The sequence below is a fragment of the Coregonus clupeaformis genome, chromosome 16 (assembly GCF_020615455.1).
Source record: "Coregonus clupeaformis isolate EN_2021a chromosome 16, ASM2061545v1, whole genome shotgun sequence".
Lineage (NCBI taxonomy): Eukaryota > Metazoa > Chordata > Actinopteri > Salmoniformes > Salmonidae > Coregonus > Coregonus clupeaformis.
The window spans coordinates 7649154-7672167 of NC_059207.1; the positions used below are offsets into that span (position 1 = coordinate 7649154).

At 46.1% G+C, this 23014-nt stretch overlaps 1 protein-coding gene across 2 annotated transcripts in view; it reads right to left on the reverse strand.

Moving 5' to 3' along the window:
- The window catches only part of LOC121584379 (bone morphogenetic protein receptor type-1B), a 148507-nt gene that overhangs the window by 62640 nt on the left and 62853 nt on the right, over positions 1–23014 (reverse strand). The window lies entirely within an intron of this gene.

A 23014-nucleotide genomic window follows, 5' to 3' on the forward strand; every position in this document is an offset into this window, starting at 1 on the left:
TCACCACTGCCGCCGATGCAAGCACCAGTTAGCCTCGAGCTAGCCTAGAGCCAGGCTCATATCTACCTCTAGGTCTACCGGACGGGAGTAGCCAGCTAACTAGCTACTTGCTATCAGCTACCGTTAGCGGTTTTTCACCATTGTCCGTGGCCTGCACCACCCACCAGCCAGCTCTAGTCTGGACTATTATTCGGCCAGTCTGCACTGTCTGCACAGCGCGTTATCGACCCAGAACATATCCGTTTTTCTGCCAGAATCACTGAATCACTGGACCTTTAACTCCGGATTCATCGCTACTAGCTAGCTGCAACAAAATGGACGTTGTGGTCTGGCTAATCATCCTGAGCTAGGCCCATCTCCCGGCTATCTACCTCTCTGTCAACCGGACGGGACCACCTAGTGTTGACACGGAGCCCCGCCGATCCTACACGACTGGTCTGCCGACGAAATCGTCTGATGTGGTTACAACAGGCTTCCCGTTACCACGTCGACCACGAAGATTCCATCTGCTAGCCCCGGCCCGCTAGCACATGCTCGCCGTGGCCTCTTTCTCGCTAGTGCTTTAGCAGCCCCCGAACTACCTCCGAACTATCCTATTGCTGTTCACCGGACCTTATGATAACTCAGCTATACAGCTGATGTCTGCTGGACTGTTCCTTTTTACGGTACCGCATCCTGTTTATGTTTAGCCTCAGCCCAAACTGTGTCGTCATTACCAGCTGTTGTCTTAGCTCTCTCAAATTACATCCGTGATTGCTTTATGCCTCTCTCCCATCTCAATATGGTTAGCTTATTGTTGTTTCGGTTATTTCTAATTGTACTATTTCACTGTAGATCCCCCAGCCCAGCTAAACCTGCCTTAGATAGCTCCTTTGTCCCACCCCCCATACACGCGGAGACCGACTCAATTGGTGCCTCCAGTGATGCTATCTCTTTCATTGTTACCCAACGCTTAGGTTTACCTCCACTTTACTCATATCCTTCCATATCGTTGTCTGTACATAATGTCCTGAATCTTTTCTACAACGCCCGGAAATCTGCCCCCTTTATTCTATGTACCCAACCCAACGCACTAGAAGACCAGTTCTTAAAGCCTTTAGCCGTATCCTTATTCTAGTCCTCCTCTGTTCCTCCGGTGATGTAGAGGCTAACCCAGGCCCTGCAGCCCTCAGTATCACTCCTACTCCCCAGGCGCTATCATTTGCTGACTTCTGTAATCGCAAAAGCCTTGGTTTCCTGCATGTAAATATCAGAAGTCTACTTCCTAAGTTTGAGTTATTCACTGCGTTAGCACACTCCGCCAACCCTGATGTTCTAGCAGTGTCTGAATCCTGGCTTAGGAAGGCCACCAAAAATTCTGAAATGTCCATCCCCAACTATAACATTTTCCGTCTAGATAGAACTGCCAAAGGGGGTGGAGTTGCAATCTACTGTAGAGATAGCCTGCAGAGCTCTATCATACTATCCAGGTCTGTGCCCAAACAGTTTGAGCTTCTACTTCTAAAATTATTATTATTATTATTATAAAAATTCACCTTTCCAGAAATAAGTCTCTCACTGTTGCTGCTTGCTACAGACCCCCCTCAGCCCCCAGCTGTGCCCTGGACACCATATGTGAATTGATTGCCCCCCATTTATCCTCAGAGTTCGTACTGCTTGGTGACCTAAATTGGGATATGCTTAATACCCCGGCCATCCTACAATCCAAACTAGATGCCCTCAATCTCACGCAAATTATCAACGAACCTACCAGGTACAACCCTAAATCCGTAAACATGGGTACCCTCATAGATATCATCCTGACTAACTTACCCTCTAAATACACCTCCGCTGTCTTCAACCAGGATCTCAGCGATCACTGCCTTATTGCCTGCGTCCGTAACGGTCCGCGGTCAAACGACCACCCCTCATCACTGTCAAACGCTCCCTAAAACACTTTAGCGAGCAGGCCTTCCTAATTGACCTGGCCCAGGTATCCTGGATGGATATAGATCTCATTCCGTCAGTAGAGGATGCCTGGTTGTTCTTTAAAAGTAATTTCCTCTCAATCTTAAATAAACATGCCCCATTCAAAAAATACAGAACTAAGAACAGATATAGCCCCTGGTTCTCCTCAGACTTGACTGCCCTTGACCAGCACAAAAACATCCTGTGGCGTACTGCATTAGCATCAAATAGCCCCCGCGATATGCAACTTTTCAGGGAAGTTAGGAACCAATATACACAAGCAGTCAGGAAAGCAAAGGCTAACTTTTTCAAACAGAAATTTGCATCCTGTAGCACTAACTCCAAAAAGTTTTGGGACACTGTAAAGTCCATGGAGAATAAGAGCACTTCCTCCCAGCTGCCCACTGCACTGAGGCTAGGAAACACTATCACCACCGATAAATCTACAATAATCGAGAATTTCAACAAGCATTTTGCTACGGCTGGCCATGCTTTCCACCTGGCTACCACTACCCCGGCCACCAACTCTGCACCCTCCGCTGCAACTTGCCCATGCCCCCCTCCCCGCTTCTCCTTCACACAAATTCAGACAGCTAATGTTCTGAAAGAGCTGCAAAATCTGGACCCCTACAAATCAGCTGGGCTAGACAATCTGGACCCTTTCTTTCTAAAACTAGCTGCCGAAATTGTCGCAACCCCTATTACTAGTCTGTTCAACCTCTCTTTCGTAACGTCTGAGATCCCCAGAGATTGGAAAGCTGCCGCGGTCATCCCCCTCTTCAAAGGGGGTGACACTCTAGATCCAAACTGTTACAGACCTATATCCATCCTGCCCTGCCTTTCGAAAGTATTTGAAAGCCAAGTTAACAAACAGATCACCGACCATTTCGAATCCCACCGTACCTTCTCCGCTATGCAATCCGGTTTCCAAGCTGGTCATGGGTGCACTTCAGCCACGCTCAAGGTCCTAAACGATATTATAACCGTGATCGATAATAGACAGTACTGTGCAGCCGTCTTCATCGACCTGGCCAAGGCTTTTGACTCTGTCAACCACCGCATTCTTATTGGCAGACTAAATAGCCTTGGTTTCTCAAATGACTGCCTCGCCTGGTTCACCAACTACTTCTCAGATAGAGTTCAGTGTGTCAAATCGGAGGGCCTGTTGTCTGGACCTATGGCAGTCTCTATGGGGGTGCCACAGGGTTCAATTCTTGGGCCGACTCTTTTCTCCGTGTATATCAATGTTGTCGCTCTTGCTGCTGGTGACTCTCAGATCCACCTCTACGCAGACGACACCATTTTGTATACATCTGGCCCTTCATTGGACACTGTGTTAACAAACCTCCAAACGAGCTTCAATGCCATACAACACTCCTTCAGTAGCCTCCAACTGCTCTTAAACACTAGTAAAACTAAATGCATGCTCTTCAATCGAACGCTGCTGGCACCCGCCCACCCGACTAGAATCACCACTCTCGACGGGTCTGACCTAGAGTATGTGGACAACTACAAATACCTAGGTGTCTGGTTAGACTGTAAACTCTCCTTCCAGACTCACATTAAGAATCTCCAATCCAAAGTTAAATCTAGAATCGGCTTCCAATTTCGCAACAAAGCCTCCTTCACTCATGCTGCCAAACATGCCCTCGTAAAACTGACTATCCTACCGATCCTTGACTTCGGCGATGTCATTTACAAAATAGCCTCCAACACTCTACTCAGCAAATTGGATGTAGTCTATCACAGTGCCATCCGTTTTGTCTCCAAAGCCCCATACACTACCCACCACTGTGACCTGTACGCTCTTGTTGGCTGGTCCTCACTACATGTTAGTCGTTAAACCCACTGGCTCCAGGCCATCTATAAATCACTGCTAGGCAAATCCCCGCCTTATCTTAGCTCATTGGTCACCATAGCAGCACCCACCCGTAGTCTGCGCTCCAGCAGGTATATCTCACTGGTCATTCCCAAAGCCAACACCTCCTTTGGCCGCCATTCCTTCCAGTTCTCTGCTGCCAATGACTGGAACGAATTGCAAAAATCTCTGAAGCTGGAGACTCTTATCTCCCTCACTAACTTTAAGCATCAGTTGTCAGATCACCTTACCGATCACTGCACCTGTACACAGCCCATCTGAAATTAGCCCACCCAACTACCTCATCCCTATATTGTTATTTATTTTGCTCTTTTGCACCCCAGTATCTCTATTTACACATAATCTCTTGCACATCTAGCATTCCAGTGTTAATACTAATTGTAATTATTTTGCACTATAGCCTATTTATTGCCTTACCTCTATAACTTGCTACATTTGCACACACAGTATATATATTTTCTGTTGTATTTTTTGACTTTATGTAACTCTGTGTTGTTGTTTTTATCGCACTGCTATGCTTTATCTTGGCCAGGTCGCAGTTGTAAATGAGTACTTGTTCTCAACTGGTCTACCTGGTTAAATAAAGGTAAAAAAAAATAAAAAATTGTAGTAACGCCACAATACTAACCTAAATGACAGAGTGAAAAGAAGGAAGCCTGTGCAGAATACAAATATTCCAAAACATGCATTAAAATAAAACTGCAAAAAATGTGGCAAAGAAATTACCTACAGCGGGGAAGAAAAGTATTTAGTCAGCCACCAATTGTGCAAGTTCTCCCACTTAAAAAGATGAGAGAGGCCTGTAATTTTCATCATAGGTACACGTCAACTATGACAGACAAAATGAGAATTTTTTTTCTCCAGAAAATCACATTGTAGGATTTTTAATGAATTTTTTTGCAAATTATGGTGGAAAATAAGTATTTGGTCAATAACAAAAGTTTCTCAATACTTTGTTATATACCCTTTGTTGGCAATGACACAGGTGAAACGTTTTCTGTAAGTCTTCACAAGGTTTTCACACACTGTTGCTGGTATTTTGGCCCATTCCTCCATGCAGATCTCCTCTAGAGCAGTGATGTTTTGGGGCTGTCGCTAGGCAACACGGACTTTCAACTCCCTCAAAAGATTTTCTATGGGGTTGAGATCTGGAGACTGGCTAGGCCACTCCAGGACCTTGAAATGCTTCTTACGAAGCCACTCCTTCGTTGCCCGGGCGGTGTGTTTGGGATCATTGTCATGCTGAAAGACCCAGCCACGTTTCATCTTCAATGCCCTTGCTGATGGAAGGAGGTTTTCACTCAAAATCTCACGATACATGGCCCCATTCATTCTTTCCTTTACACAGATCAGTCGTCCTGGTCCCTTTGCAGAAAAACAGCCCCAAAGCATGATGTTTCCACCCCCATGCTTCACAGTAGGTATGGTGTTCTTTGGATGCAACTCAGCATTCTTTGTCCTCCAAACACGTTCTATTTTGGTTTCATCTGACCATATGACATTCTCCCAATCCTCTTCTGGATCATCCAAATGCACTCTAGCAAACTTCAGACGGGCCTGGACATGTACTGGCTTAAGCAGGGGGACACATCTGGCACTGCAGGATTTGAGTCCCTGGCGGCGTAGTGTGTTACTGATGGTAGGCTTTGTTACTTTGGTCCCAGCTCTCTGCAGGTCATTCACTAGGTCCCCCCGTGTGGTTCTGGGATTTTTGCTCACCGTTCTTGTGATCATTTTGACCCCACGGGGTGAGATCTTGCGTGGAGCCCCAGATCGAGGGAGATTATCAGTGGTCTTGTATGTCTTCCATTTCCTAATAATTGCTCCCACAGTTGATTTCTTCAAACCAAGCTGCTTACCTATTGCAGATTCAGTCTTCCCAGCCTGGTGCAGGTCTACAATTTTGTTTCTGGTGTCCTTTGACAGCTCTTTGGTCTTGGCCATAGTGGAGTTTGGAGTGTGACTGTTTGAGGTTGTGGACAGGTGTCTTTTATACTGATAACAAGTTCAAACAGGTGCCATTAATACATGTAACGAGTGGAGGACAGAGGAGCCTCTTAAAGAAGAAGTTACAGGTCTGTGAGAGCCAGAAATCTTGCTTGTTTGTAGGTGACCAAATACTTATTTTCCACCATAATTTGCAAATAAATTCATTAAAAAATCCTACAATGTGATTTTCTGGATTTTTTTCTCAATTTGTCTGTCATAGTTGACGTGTACCTATGATGAAAATTACAGGCCTCTCTCATCTTTTTAAGTGGGAGAACATGCACAATTGGTGGCTGACTAAATACTTTTTTCCCCCACTGTATGTCCTGAATACAAAGCGTTATGTTTGGGGCAAATCCAGCACAACACGTCACTGAGTACCACTTAATATTTTCAAGAATGGTGTTGGTTGCCTCATGCTATGGGTATGCTTGTCAAAGGCGTGGACTAGGGAGTTTTGGGGGATAAAAGTAAACTGAATAGAGCTAAGCACAGGCAAAATCCTAGAGGAAACACTGGTTCAGTCTGCTTTCCAACAGACACTGGGAGACAAATTCACCTTTCAGCAGGACAATAACCTGTGGCCTAGTTAAGGTTTTGACTTAAAAATCGGCTTTAAAATCTATGCCAAGACTTGAAAATGGCTGTCTAGCAATGATCAACAACCAACTTGACAGAGCTTGAAGAATTTAAAAAAGAATACATGTGTAAATATTGTACAATCCAGGTGTTCAAAGCTTTTAGAGACTTACACAGAAAGACTCACAGCTGTAATCGCTGCCAAATATTTCTAAAAAGCATATTTTCATTTTGTCGTTATGGGGTATTGTGTGTAGATTGGGTGAAAAAATTAATATTGAATCCATTTTGAATTCAGGCTGTATCAACAAAAATGTGGAATAAGGGGTATGAACACTTTCTGAAGGCACTGTCCATAGTGCACTACTTTTGACCAGAGTCCTATGGGCCATGGTCAAAAGTAGTGCACTATATAGGGCATAGGGTGCCATTTGGGCCGCAGGAAAAACATAGAGAGAGAAAGAGAGAGGTAGGCCTACAGCTAATTTAATATCCTATTCGGACTAGACACACATGCCATCTATAATTGTAACAATGAAAATGAGACATCTCACTGGGCTGTGAACAGCATGTTAGACACTGACTGGAGCACATTCCAAGGCTCTACCTTTGTAGACACACACACACACACACACACACACACAGAAGCATGTGCACGCTGACACAAACAGACACACACAAACACATGCAATTATGACGATGTTAGGCATGATGTATAGCATGTAGCTATAGCATATTTAAGTAGCGTTTGTATACATTTTCCATATCCTGTGTAGAGACCGACTAGAGACTGTGTAGAGACCGACTAGAGACAGTGTAGAGACCGACTAGAGACAGTGCAGAGACCGACTAGAGACTGTGTAGAGACTGACTAGAGACAGTGCAGAGACCGACTAGAGACTGTGTAGAGACTGACTAGAGACAGTGTAGAACCGATTAGAGACCGTGTGGAGACAGACTATAGACCGTGTAGAGACAGACTAGAGACAGTGTAGAGACCGACTAGAGACTGTGTAGTGACCGACTAGAGACTGTGTAGAGACCGACTAGAGACTGTGTAGAGACCGACTAGAGACCGCGTGGAGACCGTGTGGAGACTGGCTAGAGACAGTGTAGAGACTGACTAGAGACAGTGTAGAGACTGACTAGAGACAGTGTAGAGACTGACTAGAGACAGTGTAGAGACTGACTAGAGACTGTGTAGAGACCAACTAGAGACCGTGTAGAGACCAACTAGAGACAGTGTAGAGACCGACTAGAGGCCGTGTGGAGACCGAGTAGAGTCCGAGCAGAGACCGTGTAGAGACCGTGTAGAGACCGTGTAGAGACCGAGTAGAGACCGAGTAGAGACCGAGTAGAGACCGTGTAGAGACCGAGTAGAGACCGAGTAGAGACTGTGTAGAGACTGAGTAGAGACGTGTAGAGACTGTGTAGAGACTGAGTAGAGACGTGTAGAGACTGAGTAGAGACGTGTAGAGACTGAGTAGAGACGTGTAGAGACCGACTAGAGACCGTGTAGAGACTGTGGCAGGGCATAGGGTTTGTCTGACTGAAAGACGGACTGACTAACATCAGGTTTCAGGTCCTGACAGTATGTATTTAGTCACAGGTGTCATAAAACCAAGTAGGTGGTCTATTCTGCATGGCGTATACCAGTAATTCAAATGTTCTAGATATAAAACTGCCTCCTGATTCTCGATATAAAAACTGTCTACTGATTCTCGATATAAAACTGTCTCCTGAATCTCAATATAAAACTGACTCGTGACTCTCAATATAAAACTGTCTCCTGATTTTCTAGCATGGGGTGTCATCAATTGTCCGAGTGGTGATGGGACATCTGGTCACATCTTTAGATATAAAATAATTCATGACAAAATCTGTGACCACATATTAACCCTCTGATTCACCATTGTTATTGTGATATTCAGCCATAGTACCCTCCAACCTCATCATTAAGCTCGAGGCCCTGGGTCTGAAACCCGCCCTGTGCAACTGGGTCCTGGACTTCCTGACGGGCCACCCCCAGGTGGTGAAGGTAGGAAACAACATTCCCACTTTGCTGATCCTCAACACTGGGGCCCCACAAGGGTGCGTGCTCAGCCCCCTCCTGTACTCCCTGTTCACCCATGACTGCGTGGCCAAGCACGCCTCCAACTCAATCATCAAGTTTGCAGACGACACAACAGTAGTAGGCTTGATTACCAACAATGATGAGACAGCCTACAGGGAAGAGGTGAGGGCTCTGGGAGTTTGGTGTCAGGAAAATAACCTCTCACTCAACGTCAACAAAACAAAGGAGATGATCGTGGACTTCAGGAGGGTGACCCCCCTATCCACATCGACGGAACCGCAGTGGAGAAGGTGGAAAGCTTCCAGTTCCTTGGCGTACACATCACTGACAAACTGAAATGGTCCACCCACGCAGACTGTGTGGTGAAGAAGGCGCAACAGAGCCTCTTCAACCTAAGGAGGCTGAAGAAATTTGGCTTGGCACCTAAAACCCTCACAAACTTTTACAGATGCACAATTGAGAGCATCCTGTCGGGCTGTATCACCGCCTGGTACGGCAACTGCACCTCCCGCAACCGCAGGGCTCTCCAGACGTTAGTGCGGTCTGCCGAACGCATTACCGGGGGCAAACTACCCGCCCTCCAGGACACCTACAGCACCAGATGTCACAGGAAGGCCAAAAAGATCATCAAGGAAATCAACCACCCGAGCCACTGCCTGTTCACACCGCTATCATCCAGAAGGCGAGGTCAGTACAGGTGCATCAAAGCTGGGACCGAGAGAATGAAAAACAGCTTCTATCTCAAGGCCATCAGACTGTTAAATAGCCATCACTAGCACATTAGAGGCTGCTGCTGCCTATTGAAATCACTGGCCACTTTAAGAAATGGAACACTAGTCACTTTAATAATGTCCTGTGTAACTCAGTTGGTAGAGCATGGCGCTTGCAACGCCAGGGTTGTGGGTTCGATTCCCACGCGGGGCCAGTATGAAAAAATGTATGCACTCACTAACTGTAAGTCGCTCTGGATAAGAGCGTCTGCTAAATGACTAAAATGTTTTTTTTTAATTACATATCTTGCATTACTCATCTCATATGTATATACTGTATTCTATAATATTCTACTGTATCTAAGTCCATGCCGCTCTGTCATTGCTTATGTATATATTCTTAATTCCATTCCTTACTTAGATTTGTGTGTATTGGGTATATGTTGTGAAATTGTTAGATATTACTTGTTAGATATTACTGCACTGTCGGAGCTGGAAGCACAAGCATTTGCTACACCTGCAATAACATCTGCTAAACACGTGTATGTAACAAATACAATGATTTGATTTGATTATATCAATTTTGATTCCCAGATCGGCTTATCATCAAAAATCTCATCAACTCCGATTACATTTCCCATTAGGTTATAGCGTAACATTAACAACTGTCATTCCAGCATCAGACAGAGATGATATGGAAAGAGAGATGTCAGCGGTGGAAAACTGTGAAGCCCTGAGCCAAAGCCACACAAACAAACGGCAGCGAATCACAAGACATCACGGTCAGACCGTTAACTAATCAACGACAGCACAAGTCACAAGTCCGTCAAAGTAACTCAATCTCCTCGTTAATGGCCAAGGACCATGGGGAAACAAAAAGGGCCCGTTGAAAGAGGAGGGGAAGGGGGTCATGAATGAATTAGAGAGGGGGGGCCATCTTGGACCTGATGTATCCTGATGACGGAAAATGGTAGAGCAGGGAATTTTCTGCCATTGAAATCCTTTTTTTTTTTTTTTTGCCCACCTGTGTTTAAACAGTAAAAACAATTGTTAATAATAATAATAATAATAAAGATAAAGTATGTAAAATCATGGGCATTAATATGGACTTGGTCCCCGTTTGCTGTTATAACAGCCTCCACTCTTCTGGGAAGGCTTTCCACTAGATGTTGGAACATTGCTGCGGGGACTTGCTTCCATTCAGCCACAAGAGCATTAGTGAGGTCGGGCACTGATGTTGGGCGATTAGGCCTGACTCGCAGTCGGCGTTCCAATTCATCCCAAAGGTGTTCGATGGGGTTGAAGTCAGGGCTCTGTGCAGACCAGTCAAGTTCTTCCACACCAATCTCGACAAACCATTTCTGTATGGACCTGGCTTTGTGCCCAGGGGTATTGTCATGCTGAAACAAGAAACGGCCTTCCCCCAAACTGTTGCAACAAAGTTGGAAGCACAGAATAGTCTAGAATGTCATTGTATGCTTTAGCGTTAATATTTCCCTTCCCTGGAACTAAGGAGCCTAGCCAGAACCATGAAAAACAGCCCCAGACCATTATTCCTCCTCCACCAAACTTTACAGTTGGCACTATGCGTTGGGGCAGGTAGCGTTCTCCTGGCATCCGCCAAACCCAGATTTGTCCGTCAGACTGCCAGATGGTGAAGCGTGATTCATCACTCCAGAGAACACATTTCCACTGCTCCAGAGTCCAATGGCGGCGAGCTTTACACCACACCAGCCTACACTCGCGCATGGTGATCTCAGGCTTGTGTGCGGCTGCTTAGCCATGGAAACCCATTTCATGAGGCCCCTGACGAACAGTTCTTGTGCTGACGTTGCTTCCAGAGGCAGTTTGGAACTCGGTAATGAGTGTTGCAACCGAGGACAGCCAATCTTTACGTGCTACGCGCTTCAGCACTCAGCGGTCCCGTTCTGTGAGCTTGTGTGGCCTACCACTTCGTGGCTGAGCTGTTGTTGCTCCTAGACGTTTCCACTTCACAATAACAGTACTTACAGTTGACCGGGGAAGCTCTAGCAGGGCAGAAATTTGATGAACTGACTTGTTGGAAAGGTGGCATCCTATGACGGTGCCACCTTGAAAGTCACTGAGCTCTTCAGTAAGGCTATTTTACTGCCAATATGTGTCTATGGAGATTGCATGGCTGTGAGCTCGATTTTATACACCTGTCAGCAACGGGTGTGGCTGAAATAGCCGAATCCAGTCATTTGAAGGGGTGTCCACATACTTTGGTAAATATTGTGTATTTTTTAAATAATATAACCTTTGAGAACTATACTGAACAAAAATATAAAACGTAACATGCAACAATTTAAAAGATTTTACTGAGTTACAGTTCATTTAAGGAAATCAGTCAATTGAAATAAAGTAATTAGGCCCTAATTTATGGATTTCACATGACTGGGCAGGGGCGCTGCCATGGGGGGGCCTTGGAGGGCATAGGCCCACCCACTTGGCAGCCAGGCCCACACACTGGGGAGAGGTCCAGCCAATCAGAATGAGTTTTTCCCCACAAACGATCCCGCAGGTGAAGAAGCCGGATGTAGAGATCCTGGGTTGGCGTGGTTACACGTGGTCGGCGGTTGTGAGGCCGGTTGGACGCACTGCCAAATTCTCTAAAACAATATTGGAGGCAGCTTATGATAGAAAAATTAACTTTCAATTCTCTGGCAACAGCTCTGGTGGACATTACTGCAGTCAGCATGCCAATATCACACTCCCTCAGAACTTTAGACACATTGTGGCATTGTGTTCAAGTGGCCTTTTATTGTCCCCAGCACAAGGTGCACCTGTGTAAAGATCATGCTGTTTAATCAGCTTCTTGATATGTCACACCTGTCAGGTGGATGGAATATCTTGGCAAAGGAGAAATGCTCACTAACAGGGATGTAAACACATATTTTGCACAACATTTGAGAGAAATAAGCTTTTTGTGCGTATGGAACATTTCTGGGATAAAACATCTTTAGCTCATGAAACATGGGACCAACACTTTACATGTTGCGTTTATATTTTTGTTCAGTGTAACAATAACCAAAATAAAAGCAAGACAGGGAGAATTGAAAATTCCAAAAACAATGAATTTATCATATGGATTTTGTTAGTATTAAACAATGCTCCTAAGAAAGTTCTAACAATGAACTTAGCCTTAAGATGCTTTTGGGAAACCGGACCCTGTACTGTACCCAGCGGCTATACAAAGAATCCTGTCAGGGTCCCGCCAGGAGACAGCGGAGGGAAACACAACATGTTTTACTCTAAGAGTAGATTAGTCAGTCCTGGTGAATTAAGGACATAACTCTGCTGCCTTCTTTGTCTACATTACATTTGCCACGATAGTCGGGTTAGATAAACGGCCAGCCTGCGTTCTGACAGGATTCTTTGTATAGGTGCTAGAAACAGATGGTAGCTGGGCTGTTCTTGGGCGCTGTGTGTCCATCGAAATCGGCTACCTTCTGATAAGACTGACTGGGTACAGTACAGAACGGTACGGTACAGAGCTGCTCTGCCGTAGTGCTCCTGGGTGAAGTTTCCCCTAGGTACAGATCTAGGACCAGTCCTAACCCCCAGATTAGCGTCAGGGGAAAAACCTTTGAACTATAGCAGGGGTATTCAAATCACTGGAGTAAAGGTGGTCTAGAGTTTTTTTTCCTCTGGTTGCACATGTGACATGCTGGTAGGTAAAACAGATTTAAGTTTGCCTGCATTAAAGTCCCCGGCCACTAGGAGAGCCGCTTCTGGATGAGCATTTTCTTGTTCGCTTATGGCCTTATACAGCTCGTTGAGAGCGGTCTTCGTGCCAGGATCGGTTTGTGGTGGTAAATAGACGGCTACGAATAATATAGATGAGAACTCTCTTGGTAGATAGTGTGGTCTACAGCTTATCATGAGGTACTCTACCTCAGGCGAGCAATACCTTGAGACTTCTTTAATATTAGACATTAACACAATATTGACAAATATACACACACCCCCACCCCTCATCTAACCAGACGTAGCTGCTCTGTCCTGCCGATGCATGGAAAACCCAGCCAGCTCTATATTATCAGTGTCGTCGTTCAGCCACGACTCGGTGGAACATAAGATATTACAATGTTGGTAGGATAGTCTTGATTGTAGATCATCCAGTTTATTTTCCAATGATTGCATGTTGGCCAATAGGACGGATGGTAGTGGCGGATTACCCACTCGCGGACGAATTCTCACAAGGCACCACGACCTCCTCCCCCTTTTTCTCAGTATTTTCTTCACGCGAATGACAGGGATTTGGGCCTGGTCTCGGGAAAGCAGTATATCCTTCGCGTCGGTCTCTTTAAATAAAAAATATTTGACCAGTTTGAGGTGAGTAATCGCTGTTCTGATGTCCAGAAGCTCTTTTTGGTCATAAGAGACGGTAGCAGCAACATTATGTACAAAATAAATTACAAACAATGCGAAAAAACTACCAAAATAGCACAGTTGGTTAGGAGCCCGTAAAACGGCAGCCATCCCCTCCGGCACCATTATTTACTTCAGTTGTGAGTGATGAAAAATAAAAAAAGATTGGTCTCTGCGACAATTATTTGAATAATTAAATGGATATTTTGTGCAAAAGGTGATGACTACAGTGTCTTATTAGGAATTTTCAAATCTGACTTCTCTATGTGGCCGTCTATGGAAATTGTCTTTCTGGGCCAGGCGTCAGTTAAACTGCAGTATCGATGCAAAACTGTAGGAGCAGTCGAAACCGTGATTCTAGGACAGAAAGCTGGCCCCTCAATTCAAATCTTACCCTACGATGTCCGGAGTACTGCTGGATACCTGGTAATTAATTGCGCCCACCTGGTGTTTCAGGTCTAACCCTAACCCTGAATAGAGGGGAATCATTTAAAAAGCAGTGGGAGCTGGCTTCAAGGTCCAGATTTGCGCTGGGGACATTAAAAGGCCACTCTAAAATGTGCTGTTTTGTCACACAACACAATGCCACAGGTGTCTCAAGTTGAGGGAGCATGCAATTGGCATGCTGACTGCAGGACTGTCCACTAGAGCTGTTGCCAGATAATTAAATGTTAATTTCTCTACCATAAGCCACCTCTTATGGCATTTTAGAGAATTTGGCAGTACGTCCAACTGACCTCATGAACGCAGAACACGTGTAACCACGCCAGCCCAGGACCTCCACATCCGGCTTCTTCACCTGCGGGATCATCTGAGACCTGCCACCCGGACAGCTGATGAAACTGTGCGTTTGCAGAACCAAATAATTTCTGCACAAACTGTCAGAAACCGTCTCAGGGAAGCTCATCTGTGTGCTCATCGTCCTCAGCAGGGTCTTCACCTGACTGCAGTTCGACATCGTAACCGACTTCAGTGGGCAAATGCTCACCTTCGATGGCCACCGGCACAGTGGAGAAGTGTGCTCTTCACGGTGGTGGTGGGGTTATGGTATGGGCAGGCATAAACTACGGACAACGAACACAATTGCATTTTATCGATGGCAATTTGAATACACAGAGATACCGTGACGAGATCCTGAGGCTCATTGCCGTGCCAATCTGAAAATGTCCCAGTTCTTCCATGGCCTGCATACTCACCAGACATGTCACCCATTGAGCATGTTTGGGATCGACTTGTTCGACAGCGTGTTCCAGTTCCCGCCAATATCCAGCAACTTCGCACAGCCATTGAAGAGGAGTGGGACAACATTCCACAGGCCACAATCAACATCCTGATCAACTCTATGCGAAGGAGATGCATCACGCTACATGAGGCAAATGGTGGGCACACCAGAAACTGACTGGTTTTCTGATCCACGCCCCTACCTTTTTTTTAAGGCATCTGTGACCAACAGGTGTATTTCTGTATTCCCAGTCATGAGAAATCTATAGATTAGGGCCTAATGAATTTATTTCAATTGACTGATTTCCTTATATGAACTGTAACTCAGTAAAATCGTTGAAATTGTTGCATGTTGCATTTATATTTTTGATCAGTGTAGATTAGATCCGGACCTCTGCCATGTAATTTAATTTAATCGTAGTTACTCTCTACTATGCCCTGAGCCACTCCACAAGGCTGGGCTCCGGCCCAGGTGAAACAGGAGTACTGGATCTCTGTACGGTGCCGATATTAGGACAACCTCCAGGACTTGTTTCAAACTCAAGTGTTAAGGCTGTCATAATATGGACACCATACCTCTAAACTCATAAACTGGGCTTCTGCCAGACACGCAAAGTTCCCCTCGGCCTCAAACAATGTAGCATTTGTGGACAGCACCAGTCAATGAGATAAGAATGCATTAGAGGAGTACAGTCCAATTATGGCGAGATGTCTATCTGATTTAAATATAATTATCTGGGTGGGCGAGACAGTGGCAAGCTCCCCACTTGTTCCTGCATGGTGACATTAGCAGCCATTACAGCCTCTCAGTGATAGCCTCTATCTGCTGATAGCGGCTCATATCTATCGGGCTGATAATCCCTGATTACAAGCATCACACATGTAATTTATATGTATGTACGCATTGACATACGCACGCACGCACGCACGCGCACACACACACACACACACACACACACACACAGTGGCCAGTTTATTAGGTGCACCAACCCGTTCACAAAAATGGTTCGCTCCTACAGACAGTGAGTATATAAAGCAGCCAGACAGGCATCGAGGAATTCAGTTACTGTTCGATTGAACGTTAGAATGGGCAAAACAAGTGACCTGAGTGACTTTGAGCGTGGCATGATCGTCGGTGCCAGGCGTGCCAGTTCCAGTACCTCAGAAACGCCTGGCCTCCTGGGCTTTTCACGTGTCTAGGGTTTACCGAGAATGGTGCGACAAACAGAAAACATCCAGTCAGCGGCAGTCCTGCGGGCGAAAACAGCTCATTGATGAGAGGTCGAAGGAGAATGGCAATAATCGTGGAAGCTAACAGGTGGGCCACAAACAGGTAAATAACGGCTCAGTACAACAGTGGTGTGCAGAACGGCATCTCGGAACGCACAAGTCGTCGCTCCTTGTCATGGATGGGCTATTGCAGCAGACGACCACACTGGGTTCCACTCCTATCAGATAAAAACAAGAAGAAGCGGCTCCAGTGGGCACGCAATCACCAACACTGGTCAATTGAGGAGTGGAAAAGCGTTGCCTGGTCCGACGAATCCCGGTTCCTGTTGCGTCATTCAGACGTCAGAGTCAGGATTTGGCGTAAGCAGCATGAGTCCATGGCCCCGTCCTGTCTGGCAAACGTTAGATCCCTTGATACCAATTGAGAAATGTTTGAAGAATCCATACCCCGAAGAATTCAGGCTGTTCTGGAGGCAAAGAGGAGTCAGACCCAGTCCTAGATAGGTGTACCTAATAAACTGGCAACTGAGTGTAGATACAGACAGACATGCAAACACATGAACGTGCAAATGAAAGATTGCATGCACACGTATGCATGTGCACACGCGCGCAGACACACACACAACCACACAGGCGATTCACATATCACAGGGTACATGTCCCATTGTGGTGTTATGTGACAAGTACAACTGGGATGTAAAGCCGGAGTTCATGTGACCCACCTTTCCCTCTCCCCTCCTTTCCTCCACTCCTCTCCCGCCTTCTCCTCTCCTCCACTCCTCTCCCGTCTTCTCCTCTCCTTTCCTCCATTCCTCTCCCATCCTCTCCTTTCCTCCATTCTCTCCTATCCTTTCCTCCACTCCTCTCCCGTCCTCTCCTATCCTTTCCTCCACTCCTCTCCCATCCTCTCCTATCTTATCCTCTCCCGTCCTCTCCTATCCTTTCCTCCATTCTCTCCTATCCTTTCCTCCACTCCTCTCCCATAATTTCCTCCACTCCTCTCCCGTCCTCTCCTATCCTTTCCTCCACTCCTGTCCCGTCCTCTCCTATAATTTCCTCCCCTCCTCTCCCGTCATATCCTTTCCTCCACTCCTCTCCTGTCCTCTCCTATCCTTTCCTCCACTCCTGTCCCGTCCTCTCCTATCCTTTCCTCCACTACTGTCCTGTCCTCTCCTATAATTTCCTCCACTCCTCTCCCGTCCTCTCCTATCCTTTCCTCCACTCCTGTCCCGTCCTCTCCTATAATTTCCTCCCCTCCTCTCCCGTCATATCCTTTCCTCCACCCCTCTCCTCTCCTGTCCTCTCCTATCCTTTCCTCCACTCCTGTCCCGTCCTCTCCTATCCTTTCCTCCACTCCTGTCCTCTCCTATCCTTTCCTCCACTCCTGTCCTGTCCTCTCCTATAATTTCCTCCACTCCTCTCCCGTCCTCTCCTATCCTTTCCTCCACTCCTGTCCCGTCCTCTCCTATAATTTCCTCCACTCCTGTCCCGTCCTCTCCTATCCTTTCCTCCACTCCTGTCCTGTCCTCTCCTATCCTTTCCTCCACTCCTGTCCCGTCCTCTCCTATCCTTTCCTCCACTCCTGTCCTGTCCTCTCCTATAATTTCCTCCACTCCTGTCCTGTCCTCTCCTATAATTTCCTCCACTCCTCTCCCGTCCTCTCCTATAATTTCCTCCACTCCTCTCCCGTCCTCTCCTATCCTTTCCTCCACTCCTGTCCCGTCCTCTCCTATAATTTCCTCCCCTCCTCTCCCGTCATATCCTTTCCTCCACCCCTCTCCTCTCCTGTCCTCTCCTATCCTTTCCTCCACTCCTGTCCCGTCCTCTCCTATCCTTTCCTCCACTCCTGTCCTCTCCTATCCTTTCCTCCACTCCTGTCCTGTCCTCTCCTATAATTTCCTCCACTCCTCTCCCGTCCTCTCCTATCCTTTCCTCCACTCCTGTCCCGTCCTCTCCTATAATTTCCTCCACTCCTGTCCCGTCCTCTCCTATCCTTTCCTCCACTCCTGTCCTGTCCTCTCCTATCCTTTCCTCCACTCCTGTCCCGTCCTCTCCTATCCTTTCCTCCACTCCTGTCCTGTCCTCTCCTATAATTTCCTCCACTCCTGTCCTGTCCTCTCCTATAATTTCCTCCACTCCTCTCCCGTCCTCTCCCATCCTTTCCTCCACTCCTGTCCCGTCCTCTCCTATAATTTCCTCCCCTCCTCTCCCGTCATATCCTTTCCTCCACTCCTCTCCTGTCATCTCCTATCCTTTCCTCCACTCCTGTCCCGTCCTCTCCTATCCTTTCCTCCACTCCTGTCCTCTCCTATCCTTTCCTCCACTCCTGTCCTGTCCTCTCCTATAATTTCCTCCACTCCTGTCCCGTCCGCTCCTATCCTTTCCTCCACTCCTGTCCTGTCCTCTCCTATAATTTCCTCCACTCCTGTCCCGTCCTCTCCTATCCTTTCCTCCACTCCTGTCCCGTCCTCTCCTATCCTTTCCTCCACTCCTGTCCCGTCCTCTCCTATCCTCTCCTCCACTCCTGTCCCGTCCTCTCCTATCCTTTCCTCCACTCCTGTCCCGTCCTCTCCTATCCTTTCCTCCACTCCTGTCCCGTCCTCTCCTATCCTTTCCTCCACTCCTGTCCCGTCCTCTCCTATCCTCTCCTCCACTCCTGTCCCGTCCTCTCCTATCCTCCACTCCTCTCCTATCCTTTCCTCCTCTTTTCTTCTCCTTTTCCTTTCTCTCCCTTTCTCTCTCCCTCCCCAGCCCCCCGCTCCTCCCACAGGCAGCCCAAATTAGTGCCACCTGATGCGGAACGCTGTCCATCACAGAGGGGCCGTCAGGGGCCCCTTCCCTCCAGGTGTCCACTCACAAGCCTACAGGGAATCCAGCCAAGGGGACTCGGCTCACAAACAAGACAAACCAATGACTAGGCAACCTCCCCACTAGACTCTAGAGTAGGGCTCTCCAACCCTGTTCCTGGAGAGCTACCCTCCTGTCTCCAACCCTTCTGTAGGTTTTCGCTCCAACCCAAGCTGTAACTAGCCTGCTTCAGTTTATCAATCAGCTAATTATTAGAATCCAGTGTGCTAGATTAGGATGGTAGCTCTCCAGGAACAGGGTTGGAGAGCCCTGCTCTAGAGCATTAGAGGGAATGAAAACAAAACAATGTACTTCTTCCTACTATCCTCTTACTTCCTGGGCTCAGCCAGGATTGGCCATAGGGCAGTTCGGGCAAATGCCAGATGGGCTGATCCATTTTTAGCCCAGTACATTTATTTATTTTTATGCAGAATGATCATTATTTGGGAAATAATGGGGGCCTCAAAAGTAAAAAAGTCCCTGGGCTCAGCTGATTCTGTTTGCACACTGTCGGTCAAGCTGCTTGACTTGCATTTAGTAAGTCCGTTGAGGGACAGATGTTTGGAGAAACGCTTGGGCCATAGCAAGGAAATGGAAAGATGAAATCCCTACTTCCTGACCACAAATGGACCATGAAGTTGAAGACATTCTGTGCAACTGAGAGGCAGGTATAGAGTTCAAACTGGGCGTAACAGTGTGGCCTTCAGTAAACAGACATGAGCTCTGTGCTGTGGATCTCCTTTACACTACCTGAGGGTTTCATGTACCGAACAAAACAATCTTCATAGTGTAATACTAAAGAGAATCACAACAGCATTTCCTTCATAGCTAGCAAGACGTTGGACTACAATTATTTAAGCAATGGTCGAATAGAAGGGCAAACATAACAAACAGAATGTAGTCACTACAGAGACAGGACAGGCCCCCTTCTTTTCCAGACAGACAGGCGTGGGGGGCGATCTTGACCTTTAGACGGAGCCAGTTGAACGGTCACTTGACAAGCCGAGCCTGACACAGCTCCAGTCAGACAAACACCAGAACTCCTAGTGACACTCCTTTGATGTCAGAGAGCATGCGACTGTGCGATGTCTGAGGAAGAACACATACTTGTCTGGCTTGTTAAGGACTCAGAGGCTTGCATCCCAAATAGTACCCTATTCCCTACATAGTGCACTACTTTTGACCAAAGACCTGGTCAAACGTAGTGCACTATGTAGGATAAAGGGTGCCACTTGGGACTCAGACGAGGACTCTGAGAGAACCGGTCCCGGAAAGACCACAGCTGTACTGTTCTCGGACCACCTCAGAAATCTGGGAACAGGTCGGTAACAGAATAGTGTAGTGGGATATTTGGGTGTTGTTTCCCCAGTTCATTTAGGAAACTAGTTTCAGTCCAAACAGGGATTAAAGTTAAGACAGCGGCTCCCTCATTTACCTCCTAACTACTTTTACCACCACTGTTCTCAAGGCTGATAATCTTGGGCTTCACTATGGTGTGTGTGTGTATATATGTGTGAAGCTTCCTTAGAATCACCGTCATCACAAAGGCAGACATGCTCACCACAGGTGTGAGGGTGGGAGTGAGTGAAGCAGTGACCAAAGAGGTTAAGCAAAACACCTTAAATGACAGATTAAAAATCCTGCTATAAAAACATGAGAAACACATGAGGACATGGTGAGAAATACAACATGTATTACTGAGTTAGTCAAGCTTTCCTCAGGGGTCTAGGTCAGTATCTACACTGAACAAAAATATAAACGCAACATGTAAAGTGTCGGTCCCATGTTTCATGAGCTGAAATAAAAGATCCCATACATTTTCCATATGCACAAAAATCTTATTTATCTCAAATGTGTTTACATCCTGTTAGTGGGTATTTTCTCATTTGCCAAGATAATCCATCCACTTGACAGGTGTGGCATATCAAGAAGCTGATGAAACAGCATGATCATTACACAGGTGCACCTTGTGCTGGGGACATTGCAAGGCCACTCTAAAATGTGCAGTTGTGTCACACAACACAATGCCACAGGTGTCTCAAGTTGAGGGAGCATCATTTATTGATGTAAATGTTGTGAACAGAGTGCCTCATGGTGGCGTTGGGGTTATGGTATGGGCAGACATAAGCTACAAACACAATTGCATTTTATCAATGGCAATTTGAGTGCACAGAGATACCGTGATGAGGTCCTGAGGCCCATTGTCGTGCCAATCATCCATCACCTCATGTTTCAGCATGATAATGCACGGCCCCATGTCGCAAGGACCAAATACATTTAAACTCAGTTTTTCACAATTCCTGACATTTAATCCTAGTAAAAATTCCCTGTCTTAGGTCGGTTAGGATCACCACTTTATTTAAAGAATGTGAAATGTCAGAATAATAGTAGAGATAATTATTTATTTCAGCTTTTATTTCTTTCATCACATTCCCAGTGGGTCAGAAGTTTACATACACTCAATTAGTGTTTGGTAGCATTTAAATTGTTTAACTTGGGTCAAACGTTTTGGGTAGCCTTCCACAAGCGTCCCACAATAAGTTGGGTGAATTTTGGCTCATTCCTCCTGACAGAGCTGGTGTAACTGAGTCAGGTTTGTAGGCCTCCTTGCTCGCACACGCTTTTTCAGTTCTGCCTGCAAATTTACTATAGGATTGAGGTCAGGGCTTTGTGATGGCCACTCCAATACCTTGACTTTGTTGTCTTTAAGCCATTTTGCCACAACTTTGGAAGTATGCGTGGGGTCATTGTCCATTTGGAAGACCCATTTGCGACCAAGCTTTAACTTCCTGACTGATGTCTTGAGAAGTTGCTTCAATATATCCACATAATTTTCCTTCCTCATGATGCCATCATGCACCCTCCTGCAGCAAAGCACCCCCACAGCATGATGCTGCCACCCCCGTGCTTCTTCGGCTTGCAAGCCTTCCCCTTTTTCCTTTTGCCAAACAGTTCTATTTTTGTTTCATCAGACCAGAGGACATTTCTCCAAAAAGTATGATCTTTGTCCCCATGTGCAGTTGCAAACCGTAGTCTAGCTTTTTTAGGGCGGTTTTGGAGCAGTGGCTTCTTCCTTGCTGAGCGGCCTTTCAGGTTATGTCGATATAGGACTCGCTTTACTGTGGATATAGATACTTTTGTACCGGTTTCCTCCAGCATCTTCACAAGGTCCTGTGCTGTTGTTCTGGGATTGATTTTCACTTTTCGCACCAAAGTACGTTCATCTCTAGGAGACAGAACGTGTCTCCTTCCTGAGCGGTATGACGGCTGCGTGGTCCCATAGTGTTTATACTTGCGTACTATTGTTTGTACAGATTAACGTGGTACCTTCAGGCGTTTGGAAATTGCTCCCAAGGATGATCCAGACTTGTGGAGGTCTACAATTTTTTTTCTGATGTCTTGGCTGATTTCTTTTGATTTTCCCATGATGTCAAGCAAAGAGGCACTGAGTTTCCACAGGTACACCTCCAATTGACTCAAATGATGTCAATTAGCCTATCAGAAGCTTCTAAAGCCATGATATAATTTTCTGGAATTTTCCAAGCTGTTTAAAAGGCACAGTCAACTTAGTGTACGTAAACTTCTGACCCACTGGAATTGTGACACAGTGAATTATAAGTGAAATAATCTGTCTGTAAACAATTGTTGGAAAAAGTACTTGTGTCATGCACAAAGTAGATGTCCTAACAGACTTGCCAAAACTATAGTTTGTTAACAAGAAATTTGTGGAGTGGTTGAAAAACAAGTTTGTGTGAAATCCATAGATTAGGGCCTAACATTTTTATTTTTATTGATTGATTTTCTTATATGAACTATAACTCAGTAAAACCTTTGAAATTGTTGCATGTTGCGTTTATTTTCTGTTCAGTGTAGATTTTTGCTCCGGGGTTAAGTTTCCCCTAGGTACAGACCTACTATCAGCTTCCCCACCCCAAAACTTAAACTTAACCTTAACCATTAGTGGGACCACAAAACACAACAGTAAGGCCCATCCCCTTAGTCCCAAAAATATCTGCGTAATTGTCACGGAAATTCTTGCACTTCATGAACATGCTTCTTCTCAATGATGTCCTTTCTATGGCTAATGTGCCCTTGATTTAATGTGAGAATATGCCGAATTTGATCACATTTCAAAAGCATCAGCGC